Genomic DNA, 20,649 nt, shown 5'->3' on the forward strand with positions numbered 1-20,649 from the left:
CTGTAGTCAACTTCCATGTGAGCATATACAATGGCCCCATGCAGAAAAGATTCCATTGAACCAATAGATAACAGTGATTCCATTAGTGATAGTCACACAATTCTAATTAGAGTAGGACGCTTAGCTGATTGAGCCACCCAGTTGTCCCCTCATTTATTCTTTGATGACCAGTTAGGTTGCTCTCATGTCTTGCTATGTAAATAATGCTGCAATGAACATGGAAGTGCATATATATTTTTGACACAGTGATTTCATTTCCTTTGCATAGATAACCCAAAGTGGAATTGCTGGATAATATGGTAGTTCTATTTTTAATTCTATGAGGAACCTCCATACTATTTTCCATAGTGACTGCACCAATTTACATTCCCACCAACAGTGCACATGGGCTCCCTTTTCTCCACATCCTTGCCAGCATTTGTTGTCTCTTGTCTTTTTTGTAATAGCCATCCTAACAGGTGTGAGGTGATATCTCATTGCAGTTTTGATTTGCGTTTACTGATGATGAGTGATGTTGAGCATCTTTTACTTGTTGGCCATTTGAATATCTTTTTTTTTTTTTTTTGGAAAATGTCTATTCATTTCCTTTGCTCATTTTTAGTTGGATGGTTATATTGCTGTTGCATTGTATATGTTCTTTATATATTTTGGATATTAACCTCTTACTAGATATGTGATTTGCAAATTTTCTCTTTCATTCTGGAGGTTACCTTTTCATTGTATTGATCAGGCACATATCATTTATGGATTGTCTAAACATACAATGGATCTTTTATAAGAATTACTTCTGGTTGAAAATGAAGGATCTCTAATATGACTGGAACACTGAGTAAGTGGGCCTACAGCATATTGCTTCTCTTCATTTGTTTCCATTAATCTAAACAAAGGAGTTACTGCCTTAAAAATAAATATGTAACACTGCAAGGGAAACTGGTATGAAACTTAGCAGAAGTTGCTGTTACTTTTTAGAAGTTTGAAACAAAGCAGTATGGGAACTAGTATTTAGTTAATTGGTATTTATTGAGAACCAATTGCGGGCCAGGTGTGGTACTAAGCCCTGGGAATACAACACTGAACACGACAGACGTATTCCCTGCTCTCATGGAACTTATAGTATATATTCTGTTTTTTCACTTTTATTTTTAGAACAATGAAGAGTAGTGCAAGGGGTTGAGTGAAGGTCAAAAGTAAGTCCTGAAGTCCTGCAATACAGTTGTCTAATTAAAGCATTTATGAAAGAATTTAAGCAACCAAATTAGCAATTTGAACACTGAAAACATCAATTTAACTCCAACCTGAAGCAAGCTGTGAGCCAGAATAATGCCACAATGATATTATTAATCATCAGAGGGCTTGTCACCCATTGAGCTTTATTCCTTTTCCTCCTTCTCCACTCTCATTTCCCCTGACTAAAAGGAAAAAAGAAAAAAACCCTCAAGAAGTAATTAGTTGTAGACATGTTAATTATTGGATTGGTTATAGACTTCCATAAACCCAGTGATGTTTGATGAGACTCAGGCCCTAAGGCCCTGAGCAGTCACCAGTTTCCATCACAAAAGACTCATTACTGGCTCCTCAGGTGTCCATTTGAGTTAATCAGCCCCAGGCCAGTGTGGAAGACCCTGTCCTACTTCCAGTGTTGATTTACTTTTTTCTGCAGTAGATTCATCATTACTCACAAAGCAGTTCCCTTAAAAGAGTTCCATTAGAACCCCAAAGCTCAGGCCCATGAATGGGACACTTCCCTGTTGTTGCTTTCAGCACCAGGACACACTACTGGCTGTGGAGGCTCAGCAGCAGACTTCTTGGAAGCATGTCAAATATCACTTGTCATCTACTGCTCATCTCCTAGAAATGATAAAGGCCTACATTCCTCTGGGGGGACCCTGTTACTCAGAGCATCAAACCCTGGATGAAGACCAACAGATGATGACTTCATTCCCCAAGACAAGGGATACTGAGCCCAAAGTCAAACCTCACTGTGTGCCTGAACACTTTCTACTCACTTTTCACATCACTTTATTTAAAATGGAACATGGATTTACACCTTTGAGCTAAAGAAGCACCCAACTGTGCTTCCGTGTTTGACCTAGTTTGTATAGTCTGCTTCCTCAACCAAAGGCTCTCTCTGCCCTTGACCCCTGGATCATTTATGTACATAATTAGTAGAACCCTTTAATTTAGTAGATTAGTCCTACCCTAGCTGCTCCCAATTTGGACAATACTGTGATTCCCAACAGCAAAGGTAAGCACCCCAGGATATTGAGCCACAGGGCAGTTTCACTGGGAGAAAGATGTGTCTGATCCTTTTGCCTCTGGAAATGAGCCAGCAGTCAGATTCATCTGGAAGTCACTCTTAAGTTCAATTGCCTTATGGATAGTTCAACATTATGGATAGTTCAAGCAGATTGAATTGTCTGGGCAGCTTCATGCCTGCTTGGGTAGGTGGGTTGTTAGAGGAAGTCTCAGTACAACACATTTATCATGAATGAGATTAAAATATTTGTCACACTAGTAAATTTGTAACACTGGAATAGATTTTCCTGAAGTCATATTCACTATTATTGTGAAAATCTATCTTTATATTTAAAAAAAATATCATGTCAATTACTATGAAAGTCTGGTGAGTTACTCTACATGTTTAAAACACTGGGCAACTAAAACCCTCCCTTATCCAGTAGTTATTTCATGTCAACCATGTGAAGTAAGGCTTATAGGTTTTTGGTGAATCTGTGACACATATGGAAACAAAAATTTACAAATAGTTTCTGGCTTTCCTTGTTGTAATTTTGGTCATCGAAATTATATGAGTTGGTTATAAAAATAAAAGTCATCCAGAAGATCAAGAATACGCTATTTCAATTTTTAAAGACTATTAGTTAAAATAAAACATTTAAAAATATTTTTGAGAAATCTGAGCTCATTGAAAATATGTTCCTAGCTTCCTGGGAGTTTGAGAACCCTGCCATAGTTTGTTTTTGTGGAAATGATTTCATTTGTCCCTCATAGGATTTGGAGATTCCAACGAAATGCCAGATTGACCTACTAATCTTGATTGGATGGTTATGCTAACAAATCTGTTCTAATAACCAGTTTTAAATCTATCTGACAGAGCTTTCTTCTTGCAGTATATATTTAACACTTAAAGATTAGGTAAATCTTTACACTGCTTTTGGATAGTTAGTAATCATTACCTGTTGAATATCATCATCATCATCATCATTATCGTCAGAAACAGAAAAATACTATTCTGAAAAAATATAAAATCTACTGAAAAATTAACACTAAGTAAAGAAAGAATTCTAGCAAGGTTTTAAAAATGGCAATCAAATCCTAAAATTTATGTAAGATACAAAGAACCAAGAAGAGCCAAGACATTCTTTAAAAAGAATAACTCAACAAAAGAAACTACAGATATAAGACTTAGAACAAATTTACAGGAATTAAGACAGTATTATTGAAACAGGAATAGAGATTAGACCAATAGAAAAGTCATGTGGGGGGCGCCTGGGTGGCTCAGTCGGTTGGGCGTCCGACTTCGGCTCAGGTCACGATCTCACTGTCTGTGAGTTCGAGCCCCGCGTCGGGCTCTGGGCTGATGGCTCAGAGCCTGGAGCCTGCTTCTGATTCTGTGTCTCCCTCTCTCTCTGCCCCTCCCCCGTTCATGCTCTGTCTCTCTCTGTCTCAAAAATAAATAAACGTTAAAAAAAAAATTAAAAAAAAAAAAAAAAGAAAAGTCATGTGGACATGGAATCTATGAAAAAGGAAGTGCTGTGGATTATTGATAAAAATACATTAAAAATTTACTCATGCTAGGTCATTTGGATAGCCATATATAAAAAACCAAATCTTCAAAACTATCTTCTACCATCTGTAAAAATAATTACAGAAGCTACCTTAAATATGAATGTTGAAAAGAATTCTTTTATCAGGAAAAATATCCAATAGAATAAAGACAGTCTCTTCAGCAAATGGTGCTGGGAAAACTGGATAGCGACATGCAGAAGAATGAACCTGGACCACTTTCTTACACCATACACAAATATAAACTCAAAATGTATGAAAGACCTAAATGTAAGACAGGAAGCCATCAAAATCCTGGAGGAGAAAGCAAGTAAAAACCTCTTTGACTTTGTCTGAAGGAACTTCTTACTCAAAACATCTCCAGAGGCAAGGGAAACAAAAGGAAAATGAACTATTGGGACCTCATCAAGATAAAAAGCTTCTGCATTGTGAAGGAAACAACAAAACTTAAAGGCAAACAATGGAATGGGAGAAGATATTTGCAAATGACATATAAGATAAAGAGCTAGTATCCAAAATCTATAAAAAACTTATCAAACTTAACACCCAGAAAACAAATAATCCAATGAAGAAATGGGCAAAAGATATGCACAGACACTTTTCTAAAGAAGACACCCAGATGCCTAACAGACACATGAAAAAATGCTCAACGTCATTTATCATTACAGAAATACAAATCAAAACTATGGTGAGATAATACCTCACACCAGTCAGAATGGCTAAAATTAACAATTCAGGCAACGACAGATGCTTGCAAAGATGTGAAGAAAGAGAATCTCTTTTGCATTGCTGATAAGAATGCAAACTGGTGCAGCCACTGTGGAAAACAGTATGGAGGTTCCTCAGAAAATTAAAAATAGAATTACCCTACAATCCAGCAATTGCACTACTAGGAATTTATCCAAAGGATACAGGTATGCTGTTTCAAAGAGGCACATGCACCCCAGTGTTTGTAGCAGCGCTATGGACAATAGCCAAAGTATGGTAAGAGCCCATTGACAGATGAATGGATAAAGATGTGGTATATATATACAATGGAGTATTACTCAGCTATCAAAAAGAATGAAATCTTGCCGTTTGCAACAACGTGGATGGAACTAGAGTGTATTATGCTGAGTGAAATTAGTCAGAGAAAGACAAATATCATATGACTTCACTCATATGTGGAATTTAAGACAAAGCAAATAAACAGAAGGGAAGGGAAGCAAAAATATAAAAACAAGGAGGGGGACAAAACATAAGAAACTCAAATATAGAGAACAAACTGAGGGTTGCTGGAGAGGTTGTGGGTAGAGGGATGGGCTAAATGAGCAAGGGAATTAAGGAGGAAACTTGTTGGGATAAGCACTGGGTGTTATATGTAGGGGATGAATCGTTGGATTCTACCCCTGAAATCATTATTGCACAATATGCTAACTTGTATGTAAATTTAAAAAAAAATTTAAAAAAGAAAGCTTTTGTAAGATAATTTATTTCTATAAGCTTGAGTTAAGGAAAGATTTCTCAAACAGATTACAAAAAGCACTAGCTCTAAAGGAAGAGATTGGTAAATTGGCAACATTCAAATTAAGAATTTCTGTTTATTAAAAGACATATTAAGAGAGTGAAGAGTAAAATACAGAGTGGGAACAGATGTATGCTACACATAAAACTGACAAAGGACTCACATCCAGAATATATAAAGAATCCCAACATATCAGTAAGAGAAAAGAATTCTAATAGAAAAATGGATAAAGACCTGAACAGGTAATTTATGAAAGAAGATACTCAAATGGTGTTCAGCTTCATTAATAATCATGTAAAAGCAAATTAAAATCACAATGAGATAGTACCACATACCCTCCAGAATAGCTTAAATTCAAGACTGGCAATACCAAGTGTTGATGAGGAAGGAGAGCAATGGGACATTTATGGCTGGAAGGAGTATATTGTATTCAGCATTATATGCTATATGTAAAAATTAGCATATCCTGGGACCCAGATATTTCACTCCTAGGGTAACAGAAATGCATGTACCTTAAGAGATATGTACAAGAATGTGCATAGCATCATTATTTATAATAGGAAAAAAATTAAACAAATCTGAATGAGACTTACGGTTTCCAACATAGAAGTTGTCACTCCCAACCTCACAAGAAGAAAAAAGCTAAAAAAGTAAACAACTTCTTTTTGAGATATAGTTGACTTATAACATTGTGTAGGTTTAAGGTGTATAATGTATTGTTTATAAATTTATTTATTGCAATACTATTAACACTATAGCATTAGCTGACACATCTATCACACCATATAGTTATCATTTCTTTTTTGGGGTGAGAACATTTACAATCTTGTCTTTTAGCAACTTTGAAGTATATAATTTAGTATAGTATATACTAGTATATAATAGTATACTAGTAAGATTGGGCTAGTACTATACTAGTATAGTATAATAGTATAAAATTCTTGACTACAGTCAGCATATTGTGCACTAGATCTCCAGAACTTATTCATCTTCCAGTTGCAAGTTTGTACCCTTAAATGATATCTCCCCAATTCTCCCACCCCTGAGCACCTAGTAACCACATTTCTACTCTGTTTTTATGAGCTCAGCTTTTTAGATTCCACATATAAGTGATATCATAAAGTATTTGTCTTTCTCTGTTTGACTTATCTCACTTAGCCTAATGTCCTCAAGGTCCATCCATGTTGCTGCAAATGGCAGGACTTCCTTATTTCTCGTGGTTGAATAATATTTCACTGTATACATATGCCACATCTTCTTTATCCATTCATCTCTTGATGAATTTGTGAATAATGGTGCAATAGACATAGGAAGGCAGATATCTTTTTCATATTCTGTTTTCATTTCCTTTGTGCATATTGCCAGAAATGAGATTGCTGTATCATATGGCAGGTTTATTTTTAATTTTACGAGGAAATTCCAAACTGTTTTACACAGTGGCTGCATCATTTTACATTCCCACCAAGTGGACAAAGGTTCCCTTTTCTCACGTCCTCACCAATACTTGTTATCTCTCATCTTTTTGATGATAGTTATCCTAACAGGTGTGAGGTGATACATCATTGTTCTTTTGATTTGCATTTCCTTGATAAAAAGTGATACTGAGCATTTTTCATGACTTGTTGGCAATTTGGATGTCTTCCTTGGAAAAATTCAGTTCCTCTGTCCATTTTTTAAACTGGATTTGTGTTTTATTGTTATTGAGTTGTATGAATTCTTTATATATTTTGGAAATGTTTTTTTAAGTTTTTATTTTAATTCCACTTAGTTAACATACAGTGTTATATTAGTTTCAAGTGTACAATATACTGATTCAACAATTCCATTCATTACCTAGTGCTCATCACGACAAGTGCACTCCTTATTCTCCATCACCAATTTAACCCATCTCTCCACCCCTACGCCTCTGGTAACCATCAGGTTGTTCTGTATAATTAAGAGTATGTTTCTTGGTTTGTCTCTTGCTCTCTTTTCTTCCCTTTGCTCTTTTGTGTTGTTTCTTAAATTCCACATGCAAGTGAAATCAGATGGTATTCGTTTTTCTCTGACTGGCTTATTTTGCTTGCATTATACTCTTTAGCTCCATCCGTGTTATTGCAAATGGCAAGATTTCATCCTTTTTTATGGCTGAATAATATTCCAATGTGTATATATACTACCTCTTCTTTATTCAGTCATCTATGGATGCACACTTGGGCTGTTTCCATATCTTGGCTATTGTAAATAGTGATACTGTAAACATAAAGGTGCATGTATCTTTTTTAATTAGTGTTTTTGTATTTTTGGGTAAATGCCCAGTAATGCAATTGCTGGATCATAGGGTACTTCTATTTTTAACTTTTTGAGAAACCCTCATACTGTGTTCCAGAGTGGCTGCACCAGTTTGCATTTCCACAAACAGTGCATGAGTGTTCCTTTTCTCCACATCCTTGCCAACACCTGTTGTTTCTTGTGTTGTTGATTTTAGCCATTCTGACAGGTGTGAGGTGATATCTCATTGTAGTTATTTTTTTAACCTTTACTTACTTTTGAGAGAGAGAGAGACAGAGCATGAGCAGGGGAGGGGGAGAGAGAGAGAGAGGGAGATACAGAATCTGAAGCAGGCTCCAGGCTCTGAGCTGTCAGCACAGAGTCCAATGCGGGACTTGAACCCATGAACTGTGAGATCACGATCTGAACTGACGTTGGATGCTTAACTGACTGAGCCACCCAGGCGCCCCTCATTGTAGTTTTGGTTTTCATTTCCCTCATGGCAAGTGATGGTGAACATCTGTTCATGTGTCTGTTGTCCATCTATATGTCTTCTTTGAGAGAAATGTCTGTTTGTGGTCTTCTGCCCATTTTTAAATTGGATTACTTGTTTTTTGCATGTTGAGTTTTATATGTTCTTTACATATTGTGGATACTAACCCTGTGTTGGATATATCATTTGCAAATATCTTCTCCCATTCCATATGTTGCTTTTGGTTTTGTTGATTGTTTCCTTCACTTGCAGAAGATTTTATTTTGATATAGCAGGGTAGTTTAATATTTGCAAATCAATCTGATATATAACATCAATAAGAAAAAGGATAAGAACCATTTGATCATTTCAATAGATGCAGAAAAAACACTTGACAAAGAACAAACATCCAGTCATGATAAAAATCCTCAACAAAGTGGGTTTAGAAGGAACATACCTCAAGATAATAAAGGCCATATATAAAAAACCCACAGCTAGCATCATCTTCATTGGGGAAAAGCTGGGAGCTTTTCCCCTAAGGTTGAGAATAAGACAAGCGTGTCCACTCTCACCACTTCTATTCAACATAGTACTGGAAGTCCTAGCCACAACAATCAGACAACAAAAAGAAATAAAAAGCATCCAAATTAGTAAGGAAGAAATAAAACTTTCACTATTTGCAGGTGACATGATACTCTATATAGAAAACCCTAAAGAGTCCACCAAAAATACTACTAGATCAATCAATTCAGTAAAATCACAGGATATAAAATCAATGTACAATAATCTGTTGCATTTCTATACATCAATAATGAAGCAGCAGAAAGAGAAATTAAGAAAACAATCCCATTTACAATTGCACCAAAACAGAAAGATACCTAGGAATAAACCTAACCAAAGAGGTAAAAGACCTTTACTCTGAAAACTACAAAACACTGATAAAAGAAATTGAAGATGACACAAAGAAATGGAAAGATATTGCATGCTCAATGATTGGAAGAACAAATCTTGTTAACATGTCTGTACTACCCAAAGCAATGTACACATCTAATGCAATCCCTGTCAAAATACCAACAGCATTGTTCACAGAACTAGAGCACACAATTCTAAAATTTGTATGGAACCACTAAAGACTGCCAATAGCCAAAGCAATCTTGAAAAAAAAAAAAGAAAAAAAAAGCAAAGCTGGAGGCATACAATTCTGGACTTCAAGTTATATTGCAAAGCTGCAATAATCAAAACAGTATGGCATTGGTGTGAAATAGACACATATATCAATGGAACAGAGTAGAAAGCCATAGAAATAAATACACCCATATTTGTCAATTATATGGTCAATTAATCTTTGACAAGGTAGAAAAGAATGTCCAATGGGAAAATGACATCTCTTCAACAAATAATGTTGGGAACATACAAAAGAAAGAGACTAGACCACTTTTTTACACAAAAATAAATTAAAAATGGATTATAAAGATCTAAATGTGAGACTTGAAACCATAAAAATCTTAGAGAACACAAGCAGTAACCTCTTTGACATCAGCTGTAGTAACTTTTTTCGAGATATGTCTCCTGAGGCAAGGAAAACAAAGCAAAAATAAACTATTGGGACTACATCAAAACATTTTGGATATTCTTATCTGATATTTGGCTTGCAAATATTTCCTCTCATTCTGTAAGTTGCCTTTTCCATTTTGTTGATTGTTCTGCTATTTGGAAGTTTTATTGTTTGATCTTGTCCCATTTGTTTATTTTAGCTTTTGTTGCCTTGTGCTTTTGGTGTCATATTAAAAAATCATTGCCAAAATCAATGTCAAGGACCTTCTTCCTTAAATTTTATTCTAGAAGTTTCATGGTATCAGATCTTATGTTTAAGTTTTTAACCCATTTTAACTTAATTTTTGTGAGTGACTTAAAATAGGGGTCCAGTTTCACTTTTCCTGCATATGGTTATTCAGTTTTCCCAAAACCATTCATTGAAGAGACTATCCTTTCCCCATTGGTTGTTCTTGGCTGCCTGATCAAATAATAGTTGACCATATACACAGGGATTTATTCCTGTGCCTTCAATTCTGTTCCATTGGTCTCTGTGTCTATTTTATGTTGGTGCCATACTGTTTTAATTACTGAAGCTTTATAGTGTAGTTTGAAATCAGGAAGTGTGGTGTCTTTGGCTTTGTTCTTCTTTCGTAGGATTTCTTTGGCTATTGGGGTCTTTTGTAGTTCCATAAAATTTTAGAATTGTTTTTTATATTTCTGAGAAAAAATTGGAAGTTTACTAAGGATTGAAGTTGACCTATAGATGCCTTTGGGTAATATGGACATTCTAACCATACTAATTCTTCCAATCCATAAATGGAGGATATCTTTTCATTTACTTGCGTCTTCTTAAATTTATTTCATCTGTCTTGTAGTTTTCTTTTTACAGATCTTTCACTTCCTTTTTTATGTTTATTCCTAAGTACTTTATTGTTTTTGATGTTATTGTGAGTGAATAGGATAGCTTTCTTTCTTTTTCAAATATTTCATTGTTAGAAAAAAAATTAAACTAATTTCTGTATATTGATTTTATATCCTACAACTTTACTGAATTTGTTGATTAATTCCAACAGCATCTTTAGGATTTTCTCTATATAAGATCATATCATATATAAATAGTGACAATTTTATTTCCTTCTTATTTGGATGTCTTTTATTTCTCTATTTTGCCTGATTGCTCTACTTAGGACTTCTAGAACTATGTTGAATAAGAATGGTCAGAGTGGACATCTGTTGCTTCTCAACCTCCTCAGGTGCTTCCCAGGTGTAATGTGAAACTAGTCCCTGTATGTCGATGGCAGGGAGAGACTAAAGGAAGAGATAGACCATTCTAAATTGATAGGTGGCAGGTTTAATAAACAAGGGAACTTACACATTGGACTTGTCTTGGCTAACCTCAGGATGAGTAAGCCTTCACATTTGCCCACTAAATCTCAAAAGTTTATATAGAGGCCTTTAGTAGGTTTAGTCACATATACCAGTGTCAGTACCACATCCCATTCCTAAAGCTGTGTTCTTGTGGTAGCTTCTGGAAGGTGGGAAGGCAAGTGGAATGCACATTTCAAGAACAAAAGAGCCTTCTATTGCTTGGGTCCAGTTCATGGGTTAACCAGCAGTCATGTTCTCTTGGTGACCCCCCCTCCCCCAACACTCAACCCCTTGTGACTGGCTCTTAAAATCTTACATGGCCTACTCTTTCACAGTGTTCCCCAAGCCATCCTAAAGGGGTTTCGTTAGTGTGGAGGTGGCTCCTTTGGTTGCTATCTGGCTGCATTGGAGGCAGATGCCACAGCAACAGTACCAGCACATGCAAGAGAAAATACATACAAGACAATGATTCTCCAAATTAGTGACAACTTTTTCCACCAGGATCCTCATGATCTGAGCTACTGATTTATTGAGTCCTTAGGCTGGGGTCAGATCACTCAGAGCATTCTCTTGTATCTTCACATGACTTCCTAAAGATGACACATTAACAGACTCCTCAGTTATGAACATCTGACATTCTGTTTGGGTAATGGCATAGGTGCCTTCTTGCAAGGTAGTAATAATGTCCAAGGCCATCCTATTTCAGAGGACAGCTTTTCTCACTAGAGACATTTCAGTGTTCAGTAAGGACAGGTTTTGCTGGCTATCACTTAAGACTTTCTGGGTAAATTGTTAAGGGTTTCCATGTGTGCTATAATATCCTGTAAGCTAACAGAGGGAACAAAGACAGCAGCCAAATGATCCTACGAGTGGAAAACAGAACATGCCCAGTCCCCTCTTTTTTCTTCAGTCTCTGTGGGGAATGTTTTGGTTATTTTTTTGGATGTTTACATTTCAAAAACATGATAAGACTTACAACCTCAAGGGACAGAGAAAGAATGCAAATTTTCTCCTAGTTTTTTGGGTAATTGCTATTTAAAATTTTCCTTTGTATTAGGGGTTGGATGGCATGGGGCGATCCATCCATTTCCTCACCAATCACCATGACATCCTCTTTTTCACTTTCATCACTTTCCAAGGGATGCCACCTTTTAGTGTTCTAATCAGGCTTTGTCACAAGTGCTTAGACCTTAACCCAAGGCAGCTTGTGCCTTCCTGGCTTTTCAAAAGAACATGCTAAGGTGTCCAACTGATTATCCTGTCTTACCACCTTATCTGCCAGCCTTGAAGCCAGCAGACAAGTGGACAACCACATGTCCTTATCTAATCTCATCTCCTCTTCTGGCCTTCTAACTCAAGCTTCAGTCTGAGTTGGGCATTGGTGTCCACCTGAACTGTGCAAAGTAGAGGCCAGCGCACTGCAGCAACCATTTGTTTCTCTTTTCTGCCACAGTGCAGCTGTGTAAAAATTCCTCAAAGAAGTGCATTAAAGCAACCAGCATTTTGGGGGTATCCCCATACTCAGGTAGCAGTCCATAACCATCTGACATATGGGCCACCCCTCTCTATATAGAGGTTGGTGGCCAATTCAGGATTTTCCCTGCAGAGGCCTCATTCTCAAGGCCTATTTCTTTGGTCTCCTGCTAGTTCACCAGTTATTGGCTCACACCCTCAGAAGCTTCTCAGGTGTAATCTGAAAATGGCTCCCAAACACAGAGGGCAGAGAGACCAAAGAAAGAGGCAGACTACCCTGGATTGGTAGGTGGCAGGTTTAATAAATGAGGAAACTTAAATAAGAGGCTTGTCTTGGATGGCCTCAGTATGAGGCAATCTCTGCACCTGCTCACCAAGTCTTAAAAGTTTGGTACAGGGCACCTGGGTGGCTCAGTCAGTTAAGCACCTGACTTAGACTTGGGTCATGATCTCACGGTTTGTAGGTTCGAACCCCATGTTAGGTTCTGAGCTGAGCCTACTTCAGATTCTGTGTTTCCCTCTCTTTCACTGACCCTCCCCTGCTGGCACACTGTCTCTCTCTCTCTCTCTCAAAAATAAACATTAAAAAATTTTTTAAAAAGTTTAGTACAATTCACCAGTGAAGCTATCCAATCCTAAGCTTTTCTGCATGGGGAGGTTTTGGATTACTTATTATATCTCTTTACTTGTTATTGGTCTGTTCAAATTTTCTATTTATTGCTGATTCAGTCTTGGTTTATGTTTTTAGTAATTTACCTATTTCCTCTCAGTTATCTGATTTGTTGGCATATAATTGTTTATAGCTGTCTCTTAAATTCTATGTATTTTCTGCATGTCTTATGCCACCACAATGCTGACATCACTCTCAACAACTTTTCTTCGGTTCATCAGAGAATGAGGTCACAGGGCAAACTGCTGCCCTTAACATTGGAGAGACAGGTGATTATGGAGAATCATAGCTTACCAGGATCAGAAGGCCAGGAGCAGAGGCTAAATACTAGAGCCAGTACCAGAGTATGGAAGCTTAAATTTTAATTGGCAAATTGCTGGAGACTCAGTGTGCATAATAAACCTGAGAATTAAAAATTAAGAGGGGCCCAATCTTACTTAAGGGGCTTCACACTTTTGCAAGTCTACTCCCAGGAGCCCTACCCCTACCAGATGTTCAGGGTGAAAATCAGAGAAAACTCCCTCCTGTCTTCCACAGGGAAGGAGAGAAGTCACCATTTTGAAATATGCTCAGAGCATTCTGTTCTTCTTAACAAAGGCCTGCCCTCAAGGAATACTATTTTATTAAAGCCTGACCACCTTGGGATTTAGCAGTATAACAGACCTGAGACGCGGGGAAAATACCCAGCTCCCACCCCCCACAGCTCCACTGTCTTACCTAAGGGCAGGGGAGTGTCAGTTGCTTGAGAAACTCTTTGTGAAGGTCATAGCCTAGGGCACACTTTCATTAAAAACTGAGGTCTAATAGAGTAGGTCTAAGAACATTTCCCCTCCCTCCACACCTCCTCACCATAGCAGCAAGGCTCCTGTACAATAACAGATTACACTGAAAGAACTACAAGACTCAGATCTTACTGAAGAAGTCTCTAGGACTTCTCTGAGACAACAAGGGAGAAACAAACCAAAGACACAGGGGAAAATTTAGCTTCTAACACTTAAAGCTGCCGCACAGAGTAAACACAGATAAACTCCTACGCATACAAACAAAACTTCACAGTAAAAGCATATTTATTTCAGTCTATTTACCTAGTACATGATGGTCATATTTCAACATAAAAAGACAAAGCATGCTAAAAAGGAAAAAAGACAGCTTGAAGAGACAGAATAAGCATCAGAACTGGACTCAGATATGACAGAAATCTTGGAATTATCAGACCAGGGATTTAAAACAGCTATGATTAATATGCTAAGTGCTCTAATGGAAAAAGTGGACAACATGGAAGAACAGATGGGTAATGTAAGCAGAATGATGGAAATTCTAAGAAAGAATTAAAAGGAAATGCTAGATTGAAAACCACTGTTAACAGAAGTGAAGAATGCCTTTGATGGGCTTATTAGTGGCCTGAATACACCAAGAAAAGAATCAACCAGTATGAAGATGTGTCAACAGAAACATTCCAAATTGAAAAGCAGAGTGAAAAAAAAAAAAGAATGAAAGAAACAGAAGAAAATATCCAAGAACTGTGGGATGATTTTAAAAAGTATAACATATATAATGAGAATACCAAAAAAAAAAAAAGAAGAAAGAAAGAAAAAAAAAGAGTAACAGAAATATTTGAAATAATAATGGTTGAATATTTTACAAAATTAATGGTAAACATCAAACCACAGATCCAGGAAGCTCAACAAAAATACCAAAGGAAAATACCATAAAAAGAAAAAGATACTTAGGCATATTATATTCAACTGCAGAAAAAAGCAGGAAAGATAAAATCTTTAAAGAAGCCAGAGGGGGAAAAAACAACTTATCTATAGAGGGACAAGTTTAAAAATTACTTTAGACTTATCTTTAGAAACTATGTAAGAAACCAAAAACAGCAAAACAGTAAATACCTATGAACCTGGAATTTTGTATCTAGCAAAATTATCCTTCAGAAGTGAAGGAGAAATAGACTTTCTAGACAACAACAACAAAAAATGTGTCACTGCTAGATCTACCTGTCAAGAAATATGAAAGGAGGTTTTTAGAGAGAAAGAAAATTATATTCATCAGCAACTTGGATCTACATAAAGAAAGGAACAGTGTTAGAGAAGGAGTAAATGAAGTTTTTTGGTTCTCTCTACTGAGGCACTGTTGCCCAGCACCCAGACCCACATCCATGCTGAATAACACAGCACAAGGGATTGCTGTTTTTAAAAAGAGATAGGGGGTGCCTGAGTGGCTCGGTTGGTTAAGCATCTGACTCTTAATTTTGGCTCAGGTCAAGATCTCACGGTTCCTGAATTTGAGCTCCACGTTGGGCTTTGTGCTGACAGCATGGAGCCTGCTTGGGATTCTTTCTCCCCCTCTCTCGTTGCCCCTCCCCCCCCCAAAATGAATAAATAAACTTAGATAGATAGATAGATAGATAGATAGATAGAAGGAGCACCTGGGTGCCTCAGATGGTTAAGTGTCTGACTTTGGCTCAGGTCATGACCTTGCAGTTTGTGAGTTTGAGCCCTGGTTGGGCTCTATGCTGACAGCTTGGAGTGTGCTGTCCAAAGCAGGATTTTGTGTTTCCCTCTCTCTCTGCCTCTCTCCCGCTCACACTCTGTCCTTTCTCTCTCAAAAATAAATAAACATTAAAAAAAATTAAAAAAAAGAAAAGAGAGGTAGACTTGCTTTTTCAACCCACAGCTGCCAGCTCTACATTTAAGGATATTGAAATGGACACAGCAAGGCTCATGGACAGGAACATTTTCCTCCAAAGACTTCCAACAAACTGCAATTAGAAATGCATATATGATGCAAGGGATCTCCCTGTCAGCTCTATATTAATGTACTGACTCTGTACTGTGCAGTATTAATGTAGCTGTATATTAATGTTAATAATGTACCTATTGTATATTATGCTACAGAACATTTTCTTATAGCATTGTGATGCCAGTTAAATTGTGGTACTGTTTTGACACCAATTTTTCAGAGTTTTTTTAAGAAGAGAAATGGAATTATTTAAGTGCAGACATAATGAGCTTTTTAGAAAACAAGAATGGTTAGCTTTGCAAACTGGAAATGAAGAGAATCCTACAGGTTTTAATTTCTAATAAGGTAAATATTGATGTTATCACCCACAAAAACAAAAAACCACTGGGGTCCCTTCCTCCCCCTCCCCCTGTGTTTTTTAAAGAGTACAGGGTTCTTGAAACCAAAAAGTGAGAAAACCACTGTGGACTATCCCCAGCCGTGATTGGTCCATTCTGGCTATGACCTCATAAGAAACAATTGTTAGGGAATTCCAAGCAGCTGTAGAAGTCCCTGGAGGACCTAGGTCTTTTGTCCTTTTAACCTACAATGCTCATTTTGGTGACCAGAGGGATCTGGACCACAGTTAGCATTATCTATTTGTCCATTTTATTTTTCTCTACTCATTTTTTTCTTTTCCTCAGTTTGTCTTATTCTTTAATTTTTTATTTTCATTTTTTCTTTACTTTCTTTTTCTTTTTAATTCTAATTTTTCTTTATTTTTGGGTTTTTCAGGGATTTTTTATTATTTAATTTTTGTGTTTCTCATTTTTCTTTATTTTTCCCATCTCATTTTTCCATTTCTTTCTTTATTGTTATTTTAATTTTTTATATAGTTGGTTAGTATTTTGGGATTGCTATGTAGTCAGTATATAAGTATTTTTAGTATCGTTTAGTATTCTCAGTGTAGTTAGCAGGTCACCATGCTGCAGGGCATTCTGGCCACCTCTGCTGACCAGGAAACCCGTATTGACAATTACCAGCTCCTCTAGACCATCAGCCAGGGGAGCTTCAGGTGAGGTTGATCTGGAACATCCTGACTGGGACAGGTGTCCATGAAGTTCATTAATAAGATCAGCAGAGCTTCTCCAGCCTCCAAAGACTTTGCCTTGAAGTCCAGAGCATAATGACCTTGAATCATCCCAATATTGTGAATCTATTTGAGGTGATTGAGACCCAGGAAACACTACCTGGCCATGGAATATGCTAGTGAAGGAGAGATGGTTGATTGCCCACCACACCACAGACAGCCTCATGAAAGAGAAAGGCTCATAGCCAATTCTTCCAGATGGTGTCCACTGTGCAGTGCTGCCACCTGGAGGGCATGTTCACAGGAATCTAAATCTAAATCTGCTTTTGGATGCTGACCTTAATGTCAAGGTTTTGGACTTTGGCTTTGGCAACAAGTTCACCTGTGGTATCAAGCAAGATACCTTCTGTGGCACTTCCTCTTATGCTTCCCCAAAGATCTTTTGATGGCCCCACAGTGGGTGTGTGGAGAGGTGTCATCCTCGATACAATGGTCACAGAACTTCAGAGTGCTGTGGCAATGGATACTGAGATAAATACTCCATGTTCCCTTTTACATTATCTCTGGAGTGTGAAAAACCTGCTTAAGAAATTCTATCTTCAACCCCAGTGACAGTGGTGTTTTAGAGGAAATCATGAGGGAACTATGGATAAACATTGGTAATGAGTAGTGATTGAGCCATTCTCTGACTACAAGGATGCCCAGCAGACTGATTTGATGCTGTCATGGACTACAAATAGGCAGAAATCCAGGACTCACTGATGGGCCAGAAGTATGAGGAAGCAAAGGCTACCTATCAGCTCCTGGGCTACAAGACACCCCAGCCCGAGAACTATACCATTTCCATGAAGCCCCTGCTTCAGATGATCCCGCCAACAGCTGGGTCCCTCCCTGTCCCATGAGATAGAGCCTAGAGTTTCTGTCACCTCAAAGCAGTGGAGTTTCAGGAACCTGCCATTCCCACTTTTACTTCATTCTCTAACACAGAAGTAAGTGCCATGAGGACCAGGAGTGAGTGTGAAAGGCCAACAGAACAGCCCAAGCACCTGCCAGTCCCCTACCTGGACTGGAGACCACCACCTGCTGCACAGCCCCCCAGGGTGGCCCTGTAGCCTTGCCCTCTACCCACAACACTAGTGGTAGAGCCCCAGAAAGAACCTACTGCCTCCATGGTGTACCTCAAAAAATTCTCTCCACACTGAGCAGCTTGGTCAGGAGCAGAAGAATTTGCCTGAAGGTGTGATCCCAGCCTCCCCCTCTGGTAACAGCCAGGGCCAGCAGGGGCCACTGGGAATTTCCTCACCTTCACAGACAGACACTTGTGTTTCAGGTCAGCCAGAAGGACCCAGTATGCAGCTCAAAACAGAGTGGAGCCTATCAAACATCACATGGTGGAGAGGAGATGATAAAAAATGTCAGGTCAGGCTAAGCTCCCTGCACTTTATATGGAACACAAAGATCCTGAGCTCCAGGGAGCCCAAACATGGTGCAGGACATGATCAGGTTCTGGACACAAACAGCTGCGGGCAGGAGCAGTGCAACAGGTACATGCTCCAGTGTGGGGGGTCAGGATGAGGGTGATCTGAGCTAAGGATTTAAGGACAGGTTCACCAGATGCGGTAGTCTTATCTATTATATTTTCAGGTATAGGCATGGAATGAGAATACAATGACCACAAACAAATATAAGGATTTATAGTCTATTGAGGCAGACATACATTCATCAAATAATCACATAAATACATATAAATTTACATGGGAAGGTACCTAAATGTCCTATAAGAAAATGGTGAAGTGGGGCGCCTGGGTGGCTTGGTCGGTTAAGTGTCCGACTTCGGCTCGTGTCATGATCTCACGGTCCGTGAGTTTGAGCCCTGCGTCGGGCTCTGTGCTGACAGCTCAGAGCCTGGAGCCTGTTTCAGATTCTGTGTCTCCCTCTCTCTCTGCCCCTCCCCCGTTCATGCTCTCTCTCTGTCTCAAAAATAAATAAACGTTAAAAAAGAAAATGGTGAAGTAAGTTATAACCAGTTTTTTGAATTTAATATTATGTAGTCATTGAGACTTATAATTAAAGAATTGTGAAATGATTGCAATAACATTTGCTTAAAAAGTGCTTAAAAAGTGGGATATAATCCCTGTTTTTATAAAACCAATGGATGTTTCCCAGTGCATAGGAAAGTAGATTATCTAGCACATTGAACAATGGTTATTCCTGGTGATGAGATTGTGAAGCATGGAGCATGTTCTTATTAAAGAGCACTGTTACTGCCAGGAAGTGAGTAGATTTGTTTTTCCATTGTTGAATTTATTAGATACTTTACATGCTTTAAATGAAGAACTAAACTTTTAATGTGTTCTTCCTGTTTTAGTTGTTTTGGTTTGGTTTTGATGGCGAGGGGGGGGGAAGTTAGCTAAATGTCACTAAGGACTCCTGCTGAGTGGGGCAAGAATGGTTTTGGTGGAAGCGGCCCCTGGAGGTGTGAGGTCCAGGCACCAAGTCTTTCTCAGTGCTGCCCCCGCAGGGCTCACCTTCCATGGTCTGCCGTGGGTCTTACTTTGCTTTGAGCTTTGTCTCTATTGCAAGATAAAAACTTGCTTCCAGAGGGAAAGCTCCAGAAATGCTTCTGAGGATGATGATAGGAGTTTGATTTCCAAGTAAGTATTCCTGGGCATTTGATTAAATTCCTTTGTTATTAATCAGTATTTGAGTTGTCCTGGATTAGTTCCATCATTCACAGGGATAGTTCCCATCTTCTACCAGCCCCACCAAACACGATTGTTTTGTTTAAGAATTTTCCCCTTGGAAGTCAGCGGTGTGTTACTACTTTTATCAGCTTTGGAAAACAAAAATACTCTTTCCAAATTTTTCATTTTTTTTTTCTTTTGGAGTTTTTTAAACAGTTTAAACAGGCATTTTCAAGATGAAAATAAAAAGTATGTATTATGGAGGAACTGATAGTAGGGGCAGAATAGGGCATATAATTTGTTATAAGGTGTGAAAATTCTAGTTGTTCCTCTGATCTGTAATATCCCCCCCACCCACAAGAAAGTTTTTCTTTATGGTCTATAGCTGATTTTAATCACCCAGTGGGTCATTTAAAGTGACATAATTCTGATGGACAGGATAATATTGCAGACAGCCTGTCTTTCACACCACCTAGGATCACCCTGCTTTGCACAATAGATACCAAGCGTTGCATTATGAAGACAGGGTTATTTTCCCATTATGATTTGAGATGCTGGAAAGACCTCCTGCTGCTTCACTTATATACCAAGTTACACAAGAAGTGAGTTAGGTTTTTAAGTCATCATGAGTCTCTGTTGAAATACCAACATCTAGGATGGAGAGCAGCGGTCATCCAGAGTTTTGCTGGGATTTCCTGCCAGTCACCTGGAGGACATAGCAGAATGACCAGGCTGGGGAAGGGCTCGTTACTGCTGGGCCTTAGGGAGGAGCAGGCAAGAAGCTCCTCACGGAGGACTTTGCACGGCTGACCCTGGTTCTGCAGTGACGGCAGCTCCTATTGTACCGGGCTGTGAAATTATTCAGAAAAAAGTGGGGATGATGCACATACATTTTACCTGCTTGAAACTAATAGGCAACTTCCTTCTGGGATTTGCTCTCTATGCCAATAATTTATAATCTGTTCTACTTTCTCTTCCCTTACCTGCCAATCACTGCTCTTTTTAGTGGTAACCGCGGGGAAGAGACTAGGATTTTTTACCAAGGTGTGTGTTACAGCTCCCTCCACTGTTGTACGA

This window comes from Lynx canadensis, chromosome B2 (assembly GCF_007474595.2).
Source record: "Lynx canadensis isolate LIC74 chromosome B2, mLynCan4.pri.v2, whole genome shotgun sequence".
In the NCBI taxonomy this organism is placed as follows: domain Eukaryota; kingdom Metazoa; phylum Chordata; class Mammalia; order Carnivora; family Felidae; genus Lynx; species Lynx canadensis.